Source organism: Diaporthe citri (assembly GCF_014595645.1).
Source record: "Diaporthe citri strain NFHF-8-4 chromosome Unknown scaffold_5, whole genome shotgun sequence".
NCBI lineage: Eukaryota > Fungi > Ascomycota > Sordariomycetes > Diaporthales > Diaporthaceae > Diaporthe > Diaporthe citri.
The window spans coordinates 3,410,025-3,424,819 of NW_025064850.1; positions in this window are offsets into that span (position 1 = coordinate 3,410,025).

Below are 14,795 nucleotides of genomic sequence, written 5' to 3' on the forward strand. Positions count from 1 at the left end.
GGTTTGTAATTCACCGGGTTGTAAATTAGCCAAGTACTTTCACATGCAATCAATCATATTATTTTCGCGCTAATAACCTGCATAATACATATCACTATAAACCCTTTTTTATATGCACTTCTTTTAACTTTCTTAATTTAGCTTTAATTTATTTAAAATATATATAAAAAGAAAGCTATTTTTTTCTCTTTATTATTTAATTAAACATAAAAAATATATAAGTAATATTATATAATATATTATGCTTAAATGTAATGAGCTTAAGCTATTGCCCAAGTTATAATACATGCCCATGCCAAGCCTATATTACACCCAACCCTCTTATATAATAAAATATATATTTAAAAGATAAATTTAAAGTTAAGCCCTTTTAAGGCTTAATTTACTTCTTAAATATTACAATTTATAACTCTTTTTAAGTACTTTTTAATAAATATTTAAGGCCAACTTATAACATTAAATTATAATTTCTAAATTATATTTAAAAAAAATACTTATATTATAATAATAAATAACTTTATATTTAAGATATTAATCTTTTTATAAAATATATAATTAAAAATCCCTTAAATTACTTTAATATTAAGCTATAAAAATACTTAAAAAGCGCCTTAACTTTCTTAATTATTTATAATAATATTTATTAATATTAATAATAATATTATTATATTTTTCCTTATAATAATACTTTATTAATTTATAAAGCTTAAAGTATATATAAATTTTCTTAGCTTACCTTTAATTTAATATAAATTGCTTTTAATTAAGCCCTTATTTAATAATAATTAAAATACCTTTTTAGCTTAAAAAATTATAATATAATATAAGTTATAAAGTAATATAAATTTTATTAAAGGTTTTTAAAAATATTAAATTTTCTTATAAAATTAATTATTTATTAAAATATAATTATATATTATAGCATTTTATAAATAAAATAAACCTTAAAATAGCTTTAATATAAATAAATTTTATAAATATTTAAAATATTGCTATAAAAACTTATATTAATAAATAATTACTTTAATTAAGCTTAAAATATTTTAAATATAAAATTATAATAACTTTACTTAATTTTATATTTAATTTAAATAATTAATAATATAAGTTAAAAGTTTTAAATAATTAAGTAAAATAAAATTAAATTACTCTTATAATTAATTTTTTTATAGCTTTATAATAAGGTTATTAAGGCATTAATTTTGCATATAAATTATAATAAAGTAATAAATATATATTATTAAATTATTTATAAATTAAAGGCATAAAACCTTAAGCATTAATAATATATAAACTTATTTTTATACTTTTCAAAGCTCTTAGCTTAAGAATAATAAGCAATAAATTAAGATATAATAATAATAAATATAGCTATAATAAGTATAATAAAGAGCTAAGGCGCTAAAAATAAGAGATTGCAAGGGTAGCAAGGCGTTTTTTTCTTTTAATTAGCTAGCGGCTAAGCTAGGGTACCTTAAATTTTAAGTTTAAAAGAAAGGCTTGGTAAAAATGTAAAGCATGCTTATATTATAATTAATAAAGATACTTTATAATAAATTATAAATTTTTTTTTGCAGCTATGTTAACTTAGGTTTAGGTTATAAAGCTAGCTATACTTTATAAGAAAGATTTTATTAATTTTAAGAAAAAAAATTAATTTTTAAATAAAGTTTTATTTAAAAATATAAACCTTTTTTATAAGCTTAATTTATATAAAAATAATATTAATAAATATAAAATAAATTAAATAAGTTTTTTTTTTTAATTTTTATTATTATAAATTATAAGTATATTATTATTACTTAAATAAATAATAAATATAGTTATTATATTATTATAAGTAAATAATAAGCATAAAAGGCGGGATTAAAGTAAATAACTTTACTTATTTTAAAAAACTTAAGAATAATTATTAATTTATTATAAAATTAATATATTATATATATAATATAGCTTTTTTTAAATATTAATATATAATAAGCTTTTATTTTAACTTATATAGTTTTAAGCATAGCTTATTTCCTTTTGCTAAGCTTATTTTAATTATGCTATTGTAATATCTTATTAAACTTAGCTTATAATTATATAATAATTAATGCAGCTTAAGAAATAATTATAAAAAAAAGAAAATTAGCAAAATATAAGTAATTTAACTTAATTAATCTTTAAAGTAATTATAAAGGCATAAATAAATTACTTATCTTATAATAAAATAATAAATATTATTTTAATAAAAATAAGCTTAAGTGAGATTACTTAAATTCTTTAAGTTATAGCTTTTTAAAAGAATAATAATAATAATATAAAGTAATGCAAAGTTAAATTCTTGCTAAAAAAAGTATAAAACTTTATTAATTTTTTTAATAAAAAATAAGCTTTTACCCTTTTATTATATTAAAATTAATTTAATTATTATATTTATTTATTATTAATAAAGAATAAATTTACATTAATATTATTATAAAGCTTATTATATAATATACTTTAAGATTAATTATTTAAGCTATAAAAATGTTACGGTTTGGGCTTTGCTTATTGTAATTAGTTAATAAGCTTTGGCCTTATAAGAATAAGCTTTAGCATGAATATAAACAGAGAGTAAACCTTTTCCTTTATACTTTAAATATAAACCTCATTTAAACACTTTATAGTAAATAACCCAAGGCTAGCTTATAATATATATTTAAAGTCCTTTTATATTATAAACTTATAATATAATTATATAAAACTTAATATAGCAAGACTTAAAAAGAATAATAATAGCTTATTAAGCCCTTCCTTATCCTAAGAAACTCTTATTTTAAGAATACTTAGCAACTTAATTAATAAAGATAAGGGTTAAGTTTATAGTAAATAAAAAGGTAATTAATGCTAAAGGGGCTTAATTCTTTTATATATTTAATTAACTAAGAACTTTCCATAATTAATTTCTGCCTTATATTAATTTTATAAAGATATTTAAGAAATAGCTGGAAAGCTTTTTAAAGAAGATTTACCTTGCGCTTAGGAACCCTTTTAAGCAAAGGTATGCTAGGCTTAGCTTAATCACCCTGCGGCAGTGCTATAAGGAGAGGATAGTAGAATTTCTTACTTAATTTAATTAATTAACTTATATAATAAAGGCTTAAAATTAGCTAAATAAGTATAAAATATTATTTATGGTTAATAGCTTAACTTTTATAGTAAATGCTTAACTTAATTATAAAGAATAGTTAAATATATTTAAAGCCTTTTGCTTTGCCTTATAATAATATAAGGGCGTTTTTAGCATTATAATAAGGAAAGATAATATTTAATCTTAAAATAGCAAAGCAATAAATATTAATATTATAATAATCTTAATAAGCAAAGTTAAATATTTTGCATATAGCTAACTTAATTATTATAAGCATAATTACCTTAATTATTATAAAAAAATAAGGGTATAGCTTTTATTAATTAAGGCTAGCAAGAGGGAAAAGTTTATTTAAAGGGGCGTAAAATTTTTTTATAAGGTAAAGCTTAAAAGCATTGCTAGCTTAATGCTAGCTTAAATTTAAAGCAGGCTAGTTATATATTAGCTAATTTAGCGTTATAAAAATGCTTAAAATTTAAGAAATCCCCGTTAATAAAGTAAATTGCCTATAATTAAGCGCTAATTAATTGCAAATTATAATAAATTTATAGTTTTAAGGTTTTAAGTAAGAAAGCTTATATAAAAGGCTTATATTAAAGAATTATAAGAATGCCATTAATTTAGCCGCTAGCTTATACTTAAATAATTATCTTTTATTAGCTTGCTTTAATTAATATATTAAATTATAAGGGTTAAGGCGTGCTAATTATAAATAATAAGCTGGGCCTTTAGCGTAGTTAAAAGGCATTAAGGTATAATTAAATGGCTAAGTAAAGAGCAATATTTAATTTATAATTAAACTATAGTATTCTTTATTTTTTATTATATAATTATTTTTTAAGGCTTATTATAAAAACTTAAAGAAAGAGGATATATTATAGTTTAAGCTTTGCTTATTATAATTAGTTAATAGGCTTTAGCCTTATAAGAATAGGCTTTAGCGTAGATATAAACAAGGAGTAAATCTTTTCCTTTGCACTTTAAATATAAACCCTATTTAAACACCTTATAGCAAACAACCCAAGGCTAGCCCATAATAAAAAATAAGTTATAAAACTTTATAATAAGGGTTAAATAAGGGCTAGCTTTTTATTTATAACGGCCTTAATTTTCTTAATATATAAAGTAAATAAAAAATAACGGTTTTATATAAATTATTATGCCTTTAATAAAATAACTTAATAAAACTATTACCCCTTTTTCCTTATTAAGAAAATATTATGCTTTCTTTTTAACATTTAATGATTTATAAAATTAAATATTTATATAACCTTTTATTAAATATAAATAATAAAGAAATAAAAATACTTAATAACATTTTAAACCTAGTTTAAATTATTTAAATAGCTAGTTTATGCCTTTAATTTATTTAATATACTTATTATATTTTAATAATATATTAACTTAATTTTAATTAATATTTTAAAAAATTATATAATAATATATTTAAATAATATATTAATACTTTCCTTAGGTTTAAAAAGAAATTATATAAAAAAAGTATAAAAAGTATTATGTTACTTATAAAATATTAAATTAAACTTAAATTAAGATAAATATAAGTTTATAATAAAAAAGGTAAAGTATTTAAGCTTTATTATTATAGCTAAAATAAGCATTTAAATAAACTTAAAAAAGATTAAAATAATTTATATTATTTAAAGCTTTATAAGGTTTGAAAACTTTTATTATAACTTTATTAAAAAATTTTTAAGATTATTAACTTCCTTCTTTATTTTATTTTTAAGAAAACTCTTTTTTAATAAAAAAGTAAAAAAAAATAAGGCTTTTTATTATTTTAAAATAATATTTATAAAGGTATTAATTTTAATTAAATAAAATTTAAACTTAAGCATAATAATAAAAGTAAATTGCTTAAAAATAACTTTTAATATATACTTATTAATTTAAAAAAAAAGGGCTTTTTACTTAATTACTTATTATTTATTAAAGCTTTCTTTAATAAAGTAAAATTATATTATTTATAATAAGGAGTTATTAATAATAATTAAGGCTTTAAAGATATAATTACTTATACTTTAAAATATATTTTACTTATTTATAATACTTATAAATTATAAAGGCCTTAAGTACTTTATTGGCTTTTAACTTTTTTTAAAAAAGTAAGCTTAATAAATTAAAACTTTATTTCTTTTTTATTATAATTTTTAATATTATTTAAAGATATAAATATAATATTTTAATGCATTATTATAATGAAAATAAGATAAGATAATTTTAAAAAAGGATTATATAATTAAAATACTTTAATTAATCTTAATAATAATTTTTAATGCTTATATTATTATGCTTATAAGATTGCAGCTATTTAATAAATTAATATTAATTATACTTTAAAATAAGAAAGTTTAATAAAACTTATAATATAAGATTTATTATAAAATAATTATATTTAATTAATAATAATTCCTTAAAAAAGCTAAAATAATAATTTAAATTATTAATTATACCCTTAATATATATAATATGCTTTAATTTTAAGGTTAATTATAACTTTTAAGTTAAGAATTATTTATTATATTAATATTATAATAAGCTTATAACTTTTTTATAATAAGGTATTTAAAATAAGAAAAACATTTTTAAGTTTTTTTATATAACTTTTATTAAAATAATATATTATAAGCTATTTAATGTTTTATTTAAAATTATAATATATGCCGTTAAATTTAGCTTAATTAATAATTATAATAAGGCTTGCTTTGCCTTATCCCTTTTTTAAATTACTATTAATTTTAAATATTTATTAATTTTATAATAAACTTACTAGCTTATAAAGGCAATTTATATTACTTAATAATTATTATAAATTACTTTTTTAAATAAAGTTTCTTAAAAATAATGTACTTTATAATTATAAAAAACTATATATAATGCTTTATTACTTTATAATAACGTTATTATAAGTTTTTTATATTTATTATTATTAATTAAGGCTTTAATTAAATAAGGGCATTTTAAGCTTTTCTATGCATTTAAATAAGCATAAAATGCTTTTTATTTATAATATATTACCTTAAAATAAATAATAATATAAAGTAAATAAATTAAAAAATATAAAAGTATTTATATAATATTATTACCTTTTTATAAAATAATTAAGTTAATTACTTTTTAGCTTATTAAATAATGCTAAATAATAAGGATTTAATAATAATTAATTAAAGCTTAAATTAGCTGGTAAATAAGTTTAATATATAGGTAGTTTTAAGTTTCTTAAATATAATAACGTTTATAATTAATTTTAAGGGCTAGGTAGCTATATTCCTAAATTACCTTTAAATTAAAATAAATATTGCTTAAGCTATTATTATTTTTACTTAATAGTAATAAAAGTAAGTAATTAATAAATATTATTAAATAGTGAAAAGGTTTTATATTAATAATTAAATATAATTATCCTTAAAGCATTTTTAAATTATTTAATTAATAAAGAAGCTTAATTAATTATATTAAAAATATATTATAATAAATATTTCTATTCCTTAAATATTTATTTTAAATATATTAAGCTGAGTTTATTTTACTTTTAATATTAATTAAGTTAAATATATTATAAAGAATTTATTATTTATTTATTATTTATAAATATTTAATTAAATATTATATTAATTTTAAATAAAGTAAATAAGGGTTAAGATAAGAAATATTTTATAAAGGAAATCTTAATAATTAAAAATGCATTAAGGTATTTATAAAATGGTTTCTTTAAAAAATAAATTTATATTAAATAGAAAAGTTAAGATATATTAATATAAAACCCCCTTAAAAACTTATAAAAATTAATAACCCTTAATATATTTAAAACGCGTTAAGGAAATGCTATTATTTATCAAGAATTGCTTATTTAAAGTAATTATAAAGTAAGTTTATATTAAGCTTAATAAGCTTATTTAAAGGTAAGGTATAAAGTAATAAGGGTTATAAATAAAGATAAGATAAAAATAAATAAGATTTTATTATATTATTATAAGTTATTTAAATAAAGTTATAAGGCAAGCTTTAAGTATTTATTATGCTTAAGTAAGGCGTAATAATAATAAGATTTAAATTTATAGCTTTATTTATATATAAATGCTTTTAATTAATTAAAACTTATTATATATTTATTTAATAAATAAATTAAATTACCTTTTTATAAAATTAAGTAATATATTAAGTTAAAAGAAAATTAAATTATATAGCTAATTTCCTATAAAGTAAAATTATATTAAATATATTACTTTTTTAAAATTTCTTTATTATTATTTATTTAAGTAAATATATTAAAAATATTTAATTATAAAAGCAAAAGTTATAAAGGCTAATAATAAAGCTATAATAACTTAATAATAATAAAAGTTAAACTTATAAACTTTTTATTTAAAAATAAAGCGTTTAATTACTTAAATTTATTATAATTATAATAATAAGCTAAGTTAATTAATGCTTATAATGCAAAATATTATAATTAAAAAAAGGCAAGTTTTTAAAGTTTTCTTTTTTATCTTTTTATTTTTCTTCCTTAAACTTATTATAAATATAATAATAATTTAAATTATAATTATATTATTTAATGCTAAAAATTTAATTAATAAAGGTATTTAAGGCATTAATTATTGCATTAAACTCCTTATAATAATAGTTTTTAAATGCATTAAAATGCATTTAAGGTTAAATTAATATTAATATAAGAAAAAAATAAAGGGGATATTTATATTAAGGGTATATATATTATTAATATAATAATTAACCTTAGCTTTTTAATTATTATTAAGGGTTATAAAGATATTTATTATTTTTTAAATAAAGTAAGTTAGCTAATAATTATTAATATTAATATTATTAATATAATTAAAGTTATAACAATATTTATATATTTTATATTTAAAAATATAAAATATATAAATATATATATTTATATTTATATTTAAATACTTTATTTATATTCATATTTATATTTATATAAGCCTTGTATTTTATATTTATATTTATATTTATATTTATATTTATATTTATATTTATATTTATATTTATATTTATATTTATATTTATATTTTTAAAATTTTAAATCTATATTTTATATTTAAAATATAAAATACAAATATAAATACAAGTTATATAATATTTAATTTAAATTTTATTATTTTAAAAAAGAAAGAAATTTTAATTAAATTTTATTTAATTTAAGCATTTTAAATATATTTTTATTTTATTTATATTTAAATTTACTAAAAAGCTATAAATACTTTATATTTAGGGGAAAAAAAAAACTTAAATAAGATAAGACTTAAATAAGAAGATAAGCTTTTTTTTTAAAAAAAGTACTTTTATATTATATATAATATCTTTTTAAAAAAAAAGATATAAAATTAAAAAAAATATACTTAAATAGCTAGTTTTAAGCTTATTTTAAAAGAATTTATACTAGATTTAATTAATTAATATTTATATATAATGTATTTTATATTTATATTTTATATTTATATATTTAAATATATGTATTTATATTTATATTTATATTTTTATATTTATATTTATATTTTATATTTTTAAAATTTTATATATTTATATTTATATTTATATCTTATATTTTATATTTTTTATATCTTTATAACTTTAAATATAATGTATAATTATATTAATATTAATAAGAAATAAGAATATATTAATAAGTTATAATAAAGTTAAAAGTATATTTTTAATAGGGTTAGCAAGGATATTAATTAAGGCTATATTATAAAAATAAATATGGCTACTTAAATAAATAATAAGGGTAATAAGGGGTAGCTTTCTTAATATAATGCTTATAGCCTTATAAAAATTAATAATAATATAATTAAAAGTTAAGATAAATATAATTATATTATTATAAATAAAAGTAATAAATTTAATTTACTTAAAAATAAAGATATAATTATTAATAATAATAATTATTTCCTTTAAATAATGTTATGCATTTTATAATAATAATGAATTAATAAATATATATATATATATTAAATATACTTATATTTATAATAATAATAATTAATATAAAATGCGTTATAATTATTAAAAATATAAGTAAGTAGCTTATTAATTTTATAAAAAGTTATAATGCATAAATTATAAGGAAAGGGTAGCTGCTTAATAAGCTATTAATCTTTATTATTAAAATTATTAAGGACTTAATATAATTTTATAATGCAATATCCTTATATTTAATTAATAATTATAATAAACTTATATTAAAGGAAAAATAAATTAACCTTAAAAATTATATTATTAAAATAATAAAGCAACTTATTATTATTATTATTATTATTATTATTATTAATAATTGCATTAAAGTTATTATGCTAATTATTAAAACTTATAATAAAAGTTATTTCTTATTTTTCTTTTTATATAATAAAAGGGGAGTAAATATTAAAAAGGATATTAAGGAATTAAATAAATATTAATAAGTTAAGGAAAGGGTAGTTATAAGGAAAATATAATAAGTATAAGGAAAAATAGCTAAAGAATTAAATTATAAGGAAGTTAAAAAATTATATAAGTATTAATTATATTAAAAAAGGCTTTTTAATTAAAGGTAAAATAAAGCTAAGAAAGCAATTAATATAAATAAAGAAATAATTATAAAGATAATAAAAAGATTATATAAAAGCAATAAAACAATATATATAATAAATATATTATAATAATAATATAATATTAAGAAGAAGGAATTATAAAGGGAAATATAATTATGGAAAAGTTGTTTTAAGCAGTAATAATAAATATAGTATAATGTTATGGGCTCGGCCCTAAAGGGGCTGCAAGCTGGCTAGCGCCTTCCGCCATAAGCTAGTTTTGCTAACAACCTTATAGCTATCTAAGCCAAAAGGTACGTAATAATCCAAGCTCCCTTGGATTACCTAGCCAGCCATTATAAGGCTTAGGCTTCCAGCCTAAGCCCATTACATAACCCCCTTCCCTAACTATTAATGGCGCATAATTGCCCTTAAGGCTTACCTGCAACATTACCTTTTAAGCCAGGGATCTTCTTTACAAAAGGAGTGCCTATATTTATAGCAAACATAACTCAAACCCTTAACCCTAAAGCTTAAATTATATATTATAGGCTCGGCCCTAAAAGGGCTGCAGGCTAATTAATGCCTTTCGCTATAAGCTAGTTTTACTAACAACCTTATAGCTATTTAAGCTAAAAGGTATATAATAATTCAAGCTTTCTTAGATTACCTAGCCAGCCACTATAAGGCTTGAGCTTCCAGCCCAAGCCCATTATATATAAGAGTAATAGCTATAATAAATAATATTAATATATTAATAAAAGCGCATTATAACTTAAAGCTAGCAATATATATAGCTTGTATATAATTATAATATATTAATAAAAAATTATATATATAATAATAATATTATTATATTATAATAACTTATAATATATATAATATATATTTTATATTATATTATATTAAGCATAATATATAAGCATAATTAATATAAAAATAAAATAAATAATTATTGCTTTTAAAATAAATATATATAGCTTTAAGATAAATATATAATAAGGGTAAATATATAATTAATATAAAATTATAAAAGCCTTAAATTTAATCCTTATTATATATAATATAAAAGTAAAAAAAGGGTTATATAATAAGCTTAAGTTATTACTTAAGCTATAATATATATTTATATTAAGCTTACATTACACTTAACCCTTTTATATAATAAAGCATATACTTAAAAAATAAATTTAAAGTTAAGCTCTTTTAAAGCTTAACTTACTTCTTAAATATTATAATTTATAACTCTTTTTAAATACCTTTTAATAAACGCTTAAAGCTAACTTATAATATTAAATAATATTATAAAAAATAAACTTTATAATAATATATAAATAACCTTTATAAATAAGTCTTATATAATATAAAATAAATAAAAAAGCTTAAATATATATAAAAAAAGAAAATTTATTTTTTTAATAACTTTATAATTATAAAAATTAAAAGGTTAAAACTTATATATTTATAATATTAATAATTAATATTAATAACGTAGTTTATTATTAAGTAACTTATATTAATAAGTAATTTAATTTTATAATATTTATTAACTTATATTAACTTTAACACTTACTTAATATAAAACATTTAATAAAATTTAACATTAATTAATGCTAATTGCTTTTAATTATTTATTTTTAATTAATTTTATTAATTTAAAGGGGTTGGCGTGATTGCAATATAATTAAGAATTATTAAGGTTTTGGTATAAAGGCTTCTTTTTAATGTTAATCGCGCCCTAGTTTTTTATATTAATTTCGCTTTAATTTACCTACTTAAATATTTAATGCATTAAAAACTAATAAATATAATATATATCTTTTATTAAAAAATAATAAAATCCTTTTAACTATTTAAGTTATTAAGAAATTTAAAAAGAATTATATAAAACTCCTTAATATAGCTTAAGCTATATAAATCTTTAATATCCTTAAAACTACTTTACTTTATAAAATAAATTAATAATAATCCTATAAAGATATATATATTAATTAGCATAAACTTAACTAAATTAAAGAGTAAATGCTTATTTAATATATTATTAATTAAAATGCTTAAGGATTCCCCTTATAACTTTTTAATATAAAAGATATATTTAATTTTTTATTAGCATTATATAATGCTAAACTTATTAATAAGCATTAAGCTTAATGCTTTATAAATGCATAATTAAGCCTTAAAATTAAGTTTAATTATCCTTATAATTATTAAAGGGCCCTTTGCAAAGATTTAAAGATTATTAAGAATTAATTTAAGCTGCTTTATAATATAATGGCTAAGTATTAAATTCTTAATAATAACCTTTATAACTTTAATAAAACCAGCTTTATAATAAGCATAATTACCTTAGTAATAATTATTATATGCATTAATAAATATAAAAAAGTTAAATTAATTTAACCTAGGAATTAAAAATAAGCAATAATTATTAAATACATTAATATAAGTAGGTTATAAATCTTATTATTTATAATTATTTAAGGCGCTTACTACCTTGTTAATTAAGCAATAAAGTTAAGTTTTTTAAATAATTAAATTATTAAGCTTACTTTTAATAAATAAATAAATAATAAAATTAATTTAAAATTAATTTAATATTTTAATAAGCATATTAAATTAAAAAAAATATTAATTATTAAATATTAATTATAAATGGCTATAAAAGCTATATATTAATTAAGTTTAATTAATATTACAAGAATAATAAGATTATTATTATTAATATGCTATTATATTTATCTTACTTACTTTAGCCATTAAATATTATATTATATTTATTTTTAAAGTATATATATAATAATAAGATTAATCTCTTTATTTAAGCCTTTATTAATTATATTATTAAATTTAAGTTTTTTCTTGCATTTAAGGTAGCTTATAATAAAAATTTTATAATAAAAGATATTAAGTTTATATTTAAAGAAGCCGGAATTTCTCCTTAAAACCTTAATTTTATAATTTTTAAGCTTAATGTTTGCCTATAAACCTTAATATAATCTCTCCTTATTTCTCCTTAAAAATGAAAGTCTTAAATATTATTAAATGCTTAATAAATTATTTAATAATTAAGTTTTATTAAGGGCAGGATTTTTACTTATTAAGGGAGCTTCCTTATATTAATTATAAAGGCTGTTAATTGGATGGTAAAGAGGGCATAGGCTATAACGTATTTAATTACTCTTATAAGCAAGCAAATTCATATACTTTAAAAAATTAATATAATACTTATTAAATGCTAATAAGCTAAAAGAATTTAAGTATAGCGTAAAGAAGCACTTATAATTAAGAAATCTTAAGTTTTTATTTAAAAGAAATAAAAGGGGAAGCAGTTAGCTAATGAAATAAGCGGTGGGATAAAGGAGGTAGTTCATGGTAAACTAAGTAAATAATGCTATAAGACTTGCAGTAAGACTAGGCATAATGCAAAAATATATAAAAAAAAGGAAAAAGGGTTTATTAAATTAAATTTTAATTATATTATAGTAAATTTAGCATAATTGGCATTAATTAATGCAAATGTATATATATTAGCAATTTGCGGCAAATTGCATTTTTAATAATAAAGTTAGCATTATTTAATATAAAGTGTATATTTCTTATTAAAAGTTAGCTTATTTAAACTAGCATTGTAATTATGCTAACCTCTTTAAATTAATAAAATTAATTAAAAATAAGCAATTAAAAGCAGTTAATATTAATTAATGTTAAATTTTATTAAATATTTTGCATTAAGTAGGTGCTAAGATTAATATAAGTTAATAAATATTATAAAATTAAATTACTTACTAATATAAACCATTTAATGATAAACTATATTATATAAGTATATATTATATGCTTTTATAATTAACTTATATAAATAAATTTTTAAAACTTTTTATAATTTAAATAAAAAAATTATATATTCTTAAGTACTTTTTTAATTACTCTTAATTTATAAGCTAGCTTTTTAACTTACTTTAATGGGATTTTATATTAATTAATTATTAATATATATTAATTAATTAATAATTTAAGAATTCTCGAATATTTTATAAGCCTTAATAAAAGATATAAATAAAAAGGCTTTTTCTTAAAAATAACTTATATTTAAAGCAAGAAATTAAGCTAATTAAAATAATAAAAATTATTATAATAATTTTTTTATATTTTTTATACCTTTATTTTATATATATTATACCAATATTAATTATATAACCTTTAATAAAGTAAAAATAATTTATGTTTAAATTAAAGTTAAAAATAACTTAAGTTAAAATTAAATTTAAAAAAAATTTAAAAAAGTAAAATTTAATAATTACATTAAAATTATTAAGTTAGCAAGGTAAATTTAATTAAATTTACTTAAAATTATACCCTTCTTAAAATTTTAAATTTTTCTTTAAAATTAAACATTAATATATTTTATATCGTTAATATTTCTTTTACCTTTTTTAAATAAGTATTAAAAAAGTTTTTAAAAAAAACCACCTTTCTTTTAATTTAAATCATTATTAAATTAAAAAGGTATTCATTATGTAAAAGATAAAAATATATGAAAAATGAAGTGCATATGAAAAAAAGGTGTAGTATGTATTATGCAGGTTATTAGCGCGAAAAATGGTACGATTGATTGCATGAGAATCTGAAGAAAGACTCAGCTCAGTTGCGTCTAATGTTGCGACAGAGCCGCATGCTAATGCGTGTTCTATGATACTACCGCGACTCAAGAAGCGTCATTAATGGTCTGGTTTATATTGTGGGCTTGATATATTCACGGACAGATATAAATAGTTAGTTCCGTACCCACTGAGCCTTTCCAGATCGGAATGGGGTTGAACCCTTCTCTCAACTCGTTGAGCAAACCCCACCCCGGCGCGTATTGTAGTCGGAGCTCCAAGTCATGTTGCTTTCAGCCGCCCAATGTGACTGAAAGAAATAGCTGAAATAGCTATCGGTGTGTATCATGTTGGCGGGCATGGCTTTCTTACACAGTCGACCACCAAGTTACCCAGTGAACAATCGGCCCAGTTCGAAGAAAGGGATCAATTTTCGGCACTTTGTACTGTCAGAACACGCCACTTACACCGCGACAGGTATCACGCGTGGTTGTCTTCCCATCACCGAGACACAGGCCGGGTTGC